The sequence below is a fragment of the Mauremys mutica genome, chromosome 22 (assembly GCF_020497125.1).
Source record: "Mauremys mutica isolate MM-2020 ecotype Southern chromosome 22, ASM2049712v1, whole genome shotgun sequence".
Lineage (NCBI taxonomy): Eukaryota > Metazoa > Chordata > Testudines > Geoemydidae > Mauremys > Mauremys mutica.
Window position 1 is genome coordinate 19,859,655 of NC_059093.1, and position 8,540 is coordinate 19,868,194.

General features: G+C 53.1%; 2 non-coding genes across 2 annotated transcripts; one reads left to right on the plus strand and one right to left on the minus strand.

Annotated features, from left to right (window-relative positions):
- Positions 1-3,772: 3,772 nt before the first annotated feature.
- On the minus strand, positions 3,773-3,844 carry TRNAD-GUC. The gene has a single exon. It is a non-coding gene; the product is annotated as a tRNA-Asp (tRNA).
- A 4,200-nt stretch (positions 3,845-8,044) lies between these two features.
- On the plus strand, positions 8,045-8,117 carry TRNAR-UCU. Its single transcript has one exon. It is a non-coding gene; the product is annotated as a tRNA-Arg (tRNA).
- The last annotated feature ends 423 nt before the right edge of the window (positions 8,118-8,540 follow it).

Below are 8,540 nucleotides of genomic sequence, written 5' to 3' on the forward strand. Positions count from 1 at the left end.
GGTGATGGATTGGTGGCTAGTGCAGCTTGTAGAAGTGAACCTGAAATGGGTAACTGTGATTTGCTAAAAGTAGCTCAGTGTAGTGAAAAAAGCAGCAGCTTATCTGTTGGGAGTGGCAATGTGCCTGATAGGGAAAGTTTGGAGGGGCCTAAGCAGCCTTGTGAGCTGATGGCTTTGTCTAATCAGCAGTTTGGGAAGGGAGGGATAGTGGAAGAGGAGTGTCCCTATCCCTTACCTGTGTCCTGTGTGGAGAAATGTGACAGTGGAGGGAATGTGCCTATGTCGGTCAGGGGTATTGACTTGCCTATGAAGGGAGCTACCTCGGTCTCCAAGCAGTTGTCTGTAAACAGCCCTGTGTGCTGGGACAAGGGAAGTGAAATCCCAAGCTGTGTGTCTGGTGAAGGAGAATGTGTCTCCGGCTCTTCTGTGTCTGTGGAGCAGACAGAAGGTGCCTTTCAGCCTGTGATGGTTGAGGGTGATTCAGTTGTCTCGGAGTTGGTTGTAAATACAGCTAAAGCCCAGGAAGGGAATGGTCCTGAGTTTGTGTCTGCTGGGGAGAATGGCACTGTGACTAGGTTGCATCCAGTTAGTGTCTTAGCAAAATCCCAGAGAACAGACAATTCTGGTGCTTGTAGTTTGCCAGTTGCTAATGTGTGGTTGGAAAAGGGTGTAGCAACTCTGTCTGATCAGGGTGATACCCCAGCCAGGGCACAAGGAGAGCATGAAGGTGATTTAATGGTGTTACCTACTGACAGTTTGACAACTTGTAGCAAGAAGGAAAAGATTCCTGAACTTGTTCATGGCCAAGGGAAGGAGACTGCTTCTGACCTGTTATCTAGAAAGTCTGTAGGTGTGCCTAAAAGGGGATTGTGTAGAAATCCGCCTGTTGGGCCTGAAGTGATTCTAAATGTAAGTGAGACCCAGAAAGCGGCTGTGGTTGCTCAGGCTTTGGCTACACTTACACTTCAAAGCGCTGCCGCGGCAGCGCTTTGAAGCGCTAAGTGTAGTCAAAGTACCAGCGCTGGGAGAAAGCTCTCCCAGCGCTGTCCGTACTCCACCTCCCTGTGGGGAATAACGGACAGCGCTGGGAGCACAGCTGGGGCTTTGACTACACTGGCGCTTTGTAGCGCCGCAATTTGCAGCGCTGCAGAGGGTGTGTTTTCACACCCTGCTGCAGCGCTGCAAATTTGTAAGTGTAGCCAAGCCCTCAGGGAAGTGTTCCTGTAGAGCAAGCCCTAGGTGGAGAAGGGAAGGGCAGAATTTCTGAGAGGGGTGAATTGCTGCTTAGAGAAGCTCCTAGGGAAAGGAATCCTCATGGTAGCCTGTGCAAGCAGTTTACTGCAACTGAAGGGTGTAAAAGTGATTTAATCAAGAAAGTTTCAGTTCCTAACAGCCAGAAATTTTCGGTTGTGAATGGATCCACTGACTTTCCTTTTGAGAGATCCAGTGTGGGCAGCTTTGAAAAGGTCTCAGGTGGAGTAGAAGCTGTTAAGGAAGTTGAGCAGCCCTATAACCACCTGGCTGTGTGTAGCCAGCTTGTTGGGGAGACAATGGTGTTGGGACAGGAATGTCTCCATGCTGAATCTGTAAGTGAGCAGTCTGTGCTTCAGGATCTGAGGACAGATTCAGTTACTGGTGTTTCAAAGCAGAACAGTTTTATAGCTAAATGCTTGAGGAGGCAGGGGAGAGCAAGCCAGCTCTCACCCTCAGACCCTTTGAATTGGTGTGGTATCTCCGTAAGACAAAGTCCAGCCTTGGAATCCATAGCAGCTAAGAAGTTAAAAGCTAGTGTCTGTGTTGATGCGAATTACTTGGCTGGCAGGGAGAAGAAAGACTTGCTAATAGCTGTTAGCACAGAGGGCCCACCCCATCAGCCAGTGAACTCTGTTAAGCAAGAGAAATCAGGGTTTAATCCTGAAGGACAAGAAGGAAAGAGAAGATTGAATTTTGCAAAGGGAAGCCACAGGTTAACCCTAAAATGCCCAAACTCCAATGGTATTGAGCCAAGGGTGTGGCATGACAAACATAATTGTAAATGGACACTTGCAATGAATTTGTTGTTATTGCTAATGCTAATTTTTGTAACTAATGTGTTGCTATTGCCAAGAACTGTAACAATGTACAATGTGCCTAATCTTTTGGAAAATCCCTTGAACATGTTGAAAGAAATACATGAAAACACACTTTATGTTAAAGGGCCTTGCTATACTGATGTTTCACAGTTAATGCCTGTAAACAGTGTTGGAACTTTTCACAGGGGAAAATACATTCCAGACCTGATGTGCTGTATGAAAGGGGAAACTGAGGCACACTTCCATATTGCTTTCATGGCTAAATGCCATGATTCCTGTACTATGAACAACATCAATATCTACATTGGTGTCATGTTAATTGGGTTCCAAACATTGGCCAGAGCTGGTATGGATAAAGTAGCTGTTTTCTTTAGCTCTTGGCAAGATCACATGAAACATACTGGAACCATGCTGCAAAAGCTAACCAAGTTATACCTTGAGTTTGTAAAGAGATTCATTCATGTTATTGAACATGACTTTGATAAACCATTTCTGTTATACACTGGTACGGCCTCTAGCCCAACACTAGCTGTAGTGAGACAGACCCAAGGAAAGGGGGCTCTTGGGATGCAGTCAGTGATGTTTTGTCATCCCTTCCTGCATCAATTTTGCGTTGGGGGTGTGACGTTATTGATATAAATTGGGACCCTATAGAACATGGGTTGCAACCAAGGTCCTGTAGTGGCACCAAATCTTAAGTAAAGGGGGTCATATAAGGTGTCTAAGACAAGGTTCTGGGTTGCTGGTTATGATTATGCTGTCTGTATGTCTGTGTATCATTTTGTAGTTGAAGTTATAAGTATTGGCTCTGTACTGTCTGTATTTTGTATTATGCTCTGCTTCTGGGAAATATCCCAGACAAGCTGGTGTTAGCCCTGCCTAGCTGGCTTGATGGCCCATTAAGGACCATCAGCTACACAATTGACCCATGGAGAGAAGGCAGACATGCCTTGTGACTCAGCAAAGTATGCAGAGACTTGTCCATGTGACTGCAGACTCCATTTTGCTGTAATTTTCCACAGTGAGGACAAAGAGATTCTTACACCTGGAAAAGTCTATATAAGGCTGAGGCATCATCTCCATCTTGTCTTCAATCCTGCTTCTGACCTCTGGAGGGACTATGCTACAAACTGAAGCTCTGCACAAGGGACTGAAAGACCCATCCCAGCGGGGGATGTATTCCAGAGACTTAATTTGAACCTGCAGTTTACTCCATCACTGCTGCAAGCCTGAACTAAGAACTTTGCCATTACTGTATGTAATTGATTCCATTTAACCAATTCTACCTCTCATCTCTACCTTTTTCCCTTTGTAAATAAACCTTTAGATTTTAGATTCTAAAGGATTGGCAACAGCGTGATTTGTGGGTAAGATCTGATGTGTATATTGACCTGGGTCTGGGGCTTGGTCCTTTGGGATCGAGAGAACCTTTTTCTTTTATTGGGGTGTTGGTTTTCATAACCATTCATCCCCAGGACGAGTGCACTGGTGGTGATGTTGGGATACTGGAGTGTCTAAGGAAATTGCTTGTGTGACTTGTGGTTAGCCAGTGGGGTGAGACCAAAGTCCTTTTTGTCTGGCTGGTTTGGTTTGCCTTAGAGGTGGAAAAACCCCAGCCTAGGGCTGTGACTGCCCTGTTTAAGCAATTGGTCCTGATTTAGCACACTCAGTTGGGTCCTGCCATAATCGCTCTGTCACATCTCCCCGTCGGGGAATTGAACCCCGGTCTCCTGCATGACAGGCGGGGATACTCACCACTATACTAACGAGGAAAGGGGCATGGGGAGCCACCCCAGCTCCCACAGACCAGCTATGGTCAGTGTACACCTACACCGTCGCATGGGCCCCAGCAGGCAACAGCACCCCTGGCCCTCTTCTGCTTCCCAAAGGCTTTGGCCGCAGCAACAGCCCTTGGAAAAGCCCTGGCCCTCCTCACCTGCCCTTGCCCAGCACGACGCCTTTTCGGGCCTACACAGCTCCTCACACAGCACCCGCCTGGGACTTTGCCCTCACCTACCAGCTCAGCAGCACCTTTTTTCCTCTCAAAACCTCCTCTTGACACCCTCCCCCTTCCACACTTCAGACTCACCTCATCACAAACTCACCCACGGCCCCTTTGGCTTCTCAAGCGCCTCTGGAGGGACGCAGCTTCCCAGGCACGCAGATCCTTCCCTTCAACGCGCACTGGACGGACATTCGAAACACAGCCCTTTCCAGGAGGGAATGCGCCGCTTTTGGACCCTGGCGTCCAGCAAGAAGTCCTGGGACTCTTTTTCTGACAGATGGACCCCACTGACTTGCCTTTAGCAAGCTCCAGGGGAGGGACCCCTCCTCTCCCCCGCAGTTCACTGCACATGCTCCTAGGGTCCCTCTCAGGTCCAGAAAGCCCACTCGCCTCCCCTATGGTGGATACCGAGGGGGGAAGTTGCCATCACGTGTGGCCTCCCCTGCTGCCACCCCTCACCATAGCCTCACTGGGGATGGGGCTGCCCCTTGCCCAGCATGGTGCAGGAGTGGGGACTGCAGGGTGGTAGCTGGGGAGGGGCAGAGTATCACAAAATTCACCCAAGCCCCAGCTGCACAGGTCTAGGAAGCTCCCCTCCCCAGTGGTGTAGCCAGGTTCTAACATCAGGGGGAGCGAACACGTAAAAAAAGATGCCAGCCAACATATCCAATTACTAATCAGGTAGTTCTATAACAGGCTATAACAGGCTGCCCTGGACCCCATCACCCCCTGAAGCACAAGGTAGGGGTAGGCACCACCATGTTGTGCAACAAACACTTGACAAAATTACTGGACTTAGTGATGGACAATGCGGGCAGGTGGGTATTATGTCATTCAATCATTCAACCCATAAAATTGCACACATTTTGCCTCAGTGAAATTAAATATCCAGAGAATTACTGGGCCTGTGATGATGATGATGGCCAGGGCTTGCTCACCTGTGGCTCCCCCTCCCTGTGCTGTGGAGGCACAGCCAGGCAGGTCTGCATCTGCAGGCAGGCATCCTGCCTCAGGTGCAGCTCCCATGGGCCCTGATAGCCACTAGACTGGGAGCCTCCCGGCCAATGGAATGGGCTGGGCTGCGGGGCGGAAGGCAAAGGGGGAGATTGTAGGGAGCTTTGGAGGAGGGGAGGCAGTGGGGGAGGGGAGTGGGCTGGCACAAAGGGGAGGGCTCTCTGGAGAGGAGTGACAGGGACACAGGGGTCATTGGGAGTCTCTCGAGGGGGCAGAGGGTTGTGTGGGTCTCTGTGGGGCAGGGGGCTGTGATGGGCGGAGCCAGCTGCAACCTGGGTCTGCTCTGCGGGGGGTATTGCTATAGTCCCCTCAGGAAGCCCCCCCGTCCTGTGTATTTTATACCAGCCCCGGGGTGCCCATTGCTGCTCTTTTCCCTGCCCACGGCTCCATCTGTCTGTCCCACAACCCCCTGGCTGTGTCCTTGTGTCTGTCTGTCTCACAACCCCAGGTTGTGTCTGTCTGTCTGCCACCACCACCCCTGGCTGTGTGTGTCTGTCCCACAACCCCCTGGCTGTGTCCTTGTGTCTGTCTGTCCCACAACCCCCCGCCTGTGTCCGTGTGTCTGGCTGCCCCCACCGCCCCCAGCTGTGTGTGTCTGTCCCAGAACCCCCCAGCCGTGTCTGTTTGTCCCCACCAACCCCTCACCCCGGCTGTGTCCTTGTGTCTGTCTGTCCCCACCACCCCCGGCTGTGTCTGTCTGTCTGTCCCCACCACCCCGCTGGCTGTGTCCTTGTGTCTGTCTGTCCCACAACCCCCCGGCTGTGTCCGTGTGTCTGGCTGCCCCCACCACCCCCGGCTGTGTCTGTCTGTCCCATAACCTCCCCAGCTGTGTCCTTGTGTCTGTCTGTCCCACAACCCCCCGGCTGTGTCCTTGTGTCTGTCTGTCCCCACCACCCCCGGCTGTGTCTGTCTGTCTGTCCCCACCACCCCGCTGGCTGTGTCCTTGTGTCTGTCTGTCCCACAACCCCCCGGCTGTGTCCGTGTGTCTGGCTGCCCCCACCACCCCCGGCTGTGTCTGTCTGTCCCATAACCTCCCCAGCTGTGTCCTTGTGTCTGTCTGTCCCACAACCCCCCGGCTGTGTCCTTGTGTCTGTCTGTCCCACAACCCCCAGCTGTGTCTTTGTGTCTGTCTGTCCCCACAACCCCCGGCTGTGTCCATGTGTCTGGCTGCCCCCACCAGCCCCAGCTGTGTGTGTCTGTCCCCACCCCACCCCGCTGTGTGTGTCTGTCCCACAACCCCCTGGCTGTGTCCTTGTGTCTGTCTGTCCCACAACCCCCAGCTGTGTCTGTTTGTCCCCACCAACCCCCCCTCCCTGGCTGTGTCTCTGTGACTGGCTGCCCCCACAGCTCACCAGCTGAGTCTGTCTGACAGGCACAGACCCTGCTGCTCGCTCTGCCCAGGGCTCAGCCGCTGCCTGTGGCTCGCTCCCTCTCCCTGCTGTGGAGGAGCGGCCAGGCAGCTCCGGCACCGCCCCCGGCAGCTCCCATTGTCTGGGGTTCCCGGGCTGTGAGCCCAGTCGCTGCTGGGGCCTCTCCCGGGAGCTGCCGCTGCGGTGAGAGCGCCCGGCAGTGCGACGCGGGGACCCCCAAAGCACAGGGCCTGAGGCTCAAACATTGGTGGAGCTGGGCCCAGCTTCAGGATTATTGGTGGAGCCTGGGCCCCATGGGCCCATAGAACTCACCGCCTATATGCCAGGGCCCTGTCGAAACTGTTCGAATTGGGCCCCGCACTCCCTAAAGCCGGCCCTGAGCACAGGCAAAGCAGAGGATGGTTTTGATCTCTCAAGCTCTGGGTTACAGGCCTAGCACACGTCTGCTGCACCACTCTGCTGGCTTCTCACTCACAGTCCCCAGCACCCAGTCTCCAGCATCCACACTAGCACCTTGCGAGCTCTAGCGCTGGCAGGCAGATGCACTGGTTTTTGCTGGTGCTACCAGCAGGGGATCGGCGTCATGTACCACCCAGCCTGCCGGGGGCTCCAGGAAACACATCTGCAGGCATGGCCACACTCTGAGGCCAACAAAAATATTGTGATGAGACCCCCTGCTCCAGAGCATGGAGGGGGAAGCACCTAAGGCCAGCGGACAGCCTGGGCTAGGCAGATGCTCGGAGCAGAGCACCAGAGGGCTGCACTGGCTCCCTTCTTAGCAGCAAACTATCAATTCCCCTGACCCCTGAGACCGCAGCCTGCAGCTAAGGGTAGCGCCCACTGGGGGTTAACAGCCAAACACACTCACCCATTGCACCACGGAGACACATGAATACAAAACTGCTGTTCCCAAGGCTGCTGCCTAGCAGACTGCGCACCTGCCTGCCAGTGCTAGTGCTCACCAGGTGTAGTGTGGAGGCTAGAGGCTGGGTGCTGGCTGTTACTTGCAAAAATCCAGCAGAGTGGTGCAGCAGACGCGTGCTGGGCCCATAACCCAGCAATTGATGGATCAAAACCATCTTCTGCTAAAGATGTGCTTGTTTCCTTTCCCTCTGGGCCTTCAAGCGAGGCGGTGACCAGCAGAGTACCAGGAGCCTGGGCCATGAGGCAAGAAGTGACTGAGGCGGGCGGCTGCCTGCCAGGGAGCTCCCCGGCACCTCTGGCTGCCTGGGCTGAAGGCAAGAGGCAGGCCTGGGCGTGGCGAGGGCCTCCTGTCCTGGACTGAGGCCGCAGTGCTTCCTAGTCCCCTTTTCCCACCCACACCGGCAGGTGGCTGCTGCGGGAGAACATGAGGGAGGCTCTGGGGGCGCTAGGCAGCGCTGTGTGGCTGTCAGGGGAAAGAGCCTTCTTCTCTAAAGATGGCTGGCAGAAAGGTGGTGCTCAGCTCTGTAAGCGACCTGCCCAGTAGCCTCACTGCCAGGGGATGCAGACATTTCTGTAAGGTGCAGAAAGAGGGTATTTGGTGTCCAAGTTAATATGAGAAATATGCATTTAGGAGATGGAATTTCCATTCTTCCATCAGGGCCCCAGTGGCCTAATGGATAAGGCAATGGCTTTCTAAGTCAGAGATTGTGGGTTCAAGTCCCATCTGGGGTGAAAAACTGCTTTCTTGTATATTGCAAGGAAACCTTGGCTTTACTTTCACCAAGGAAGCTGGGAGATGTTTGACCACAAAACACTGTATCTTGGGAAAAATCCCCCAGAAATGGCATCTTGACAAATGCTTTCTAAACCCCTCAGTAGCAAACAGTTAATACTAGTGTTTGTCTGAGACTAGAGGGAAGGGGAGTGTTTACTCCAACACCTCAGTGAGTGAAACAGAGGGAAAGAGCAAGGCTGTTCTGAAAGAGAAGGGATCTGTCTGGAGACAAAGCAGCCCCTGAGAATGAGCAATGGTGCGAAAAGAAGAGGTTGAAATGTGTTAGATGTTAGTTAGTGTTAGAGGGTTTATCCCTTCACCCTCCCATTACCTGGTCCTTCTTGTGTACACACAGAGCAGCAATAACCAAAGTCCCAAGG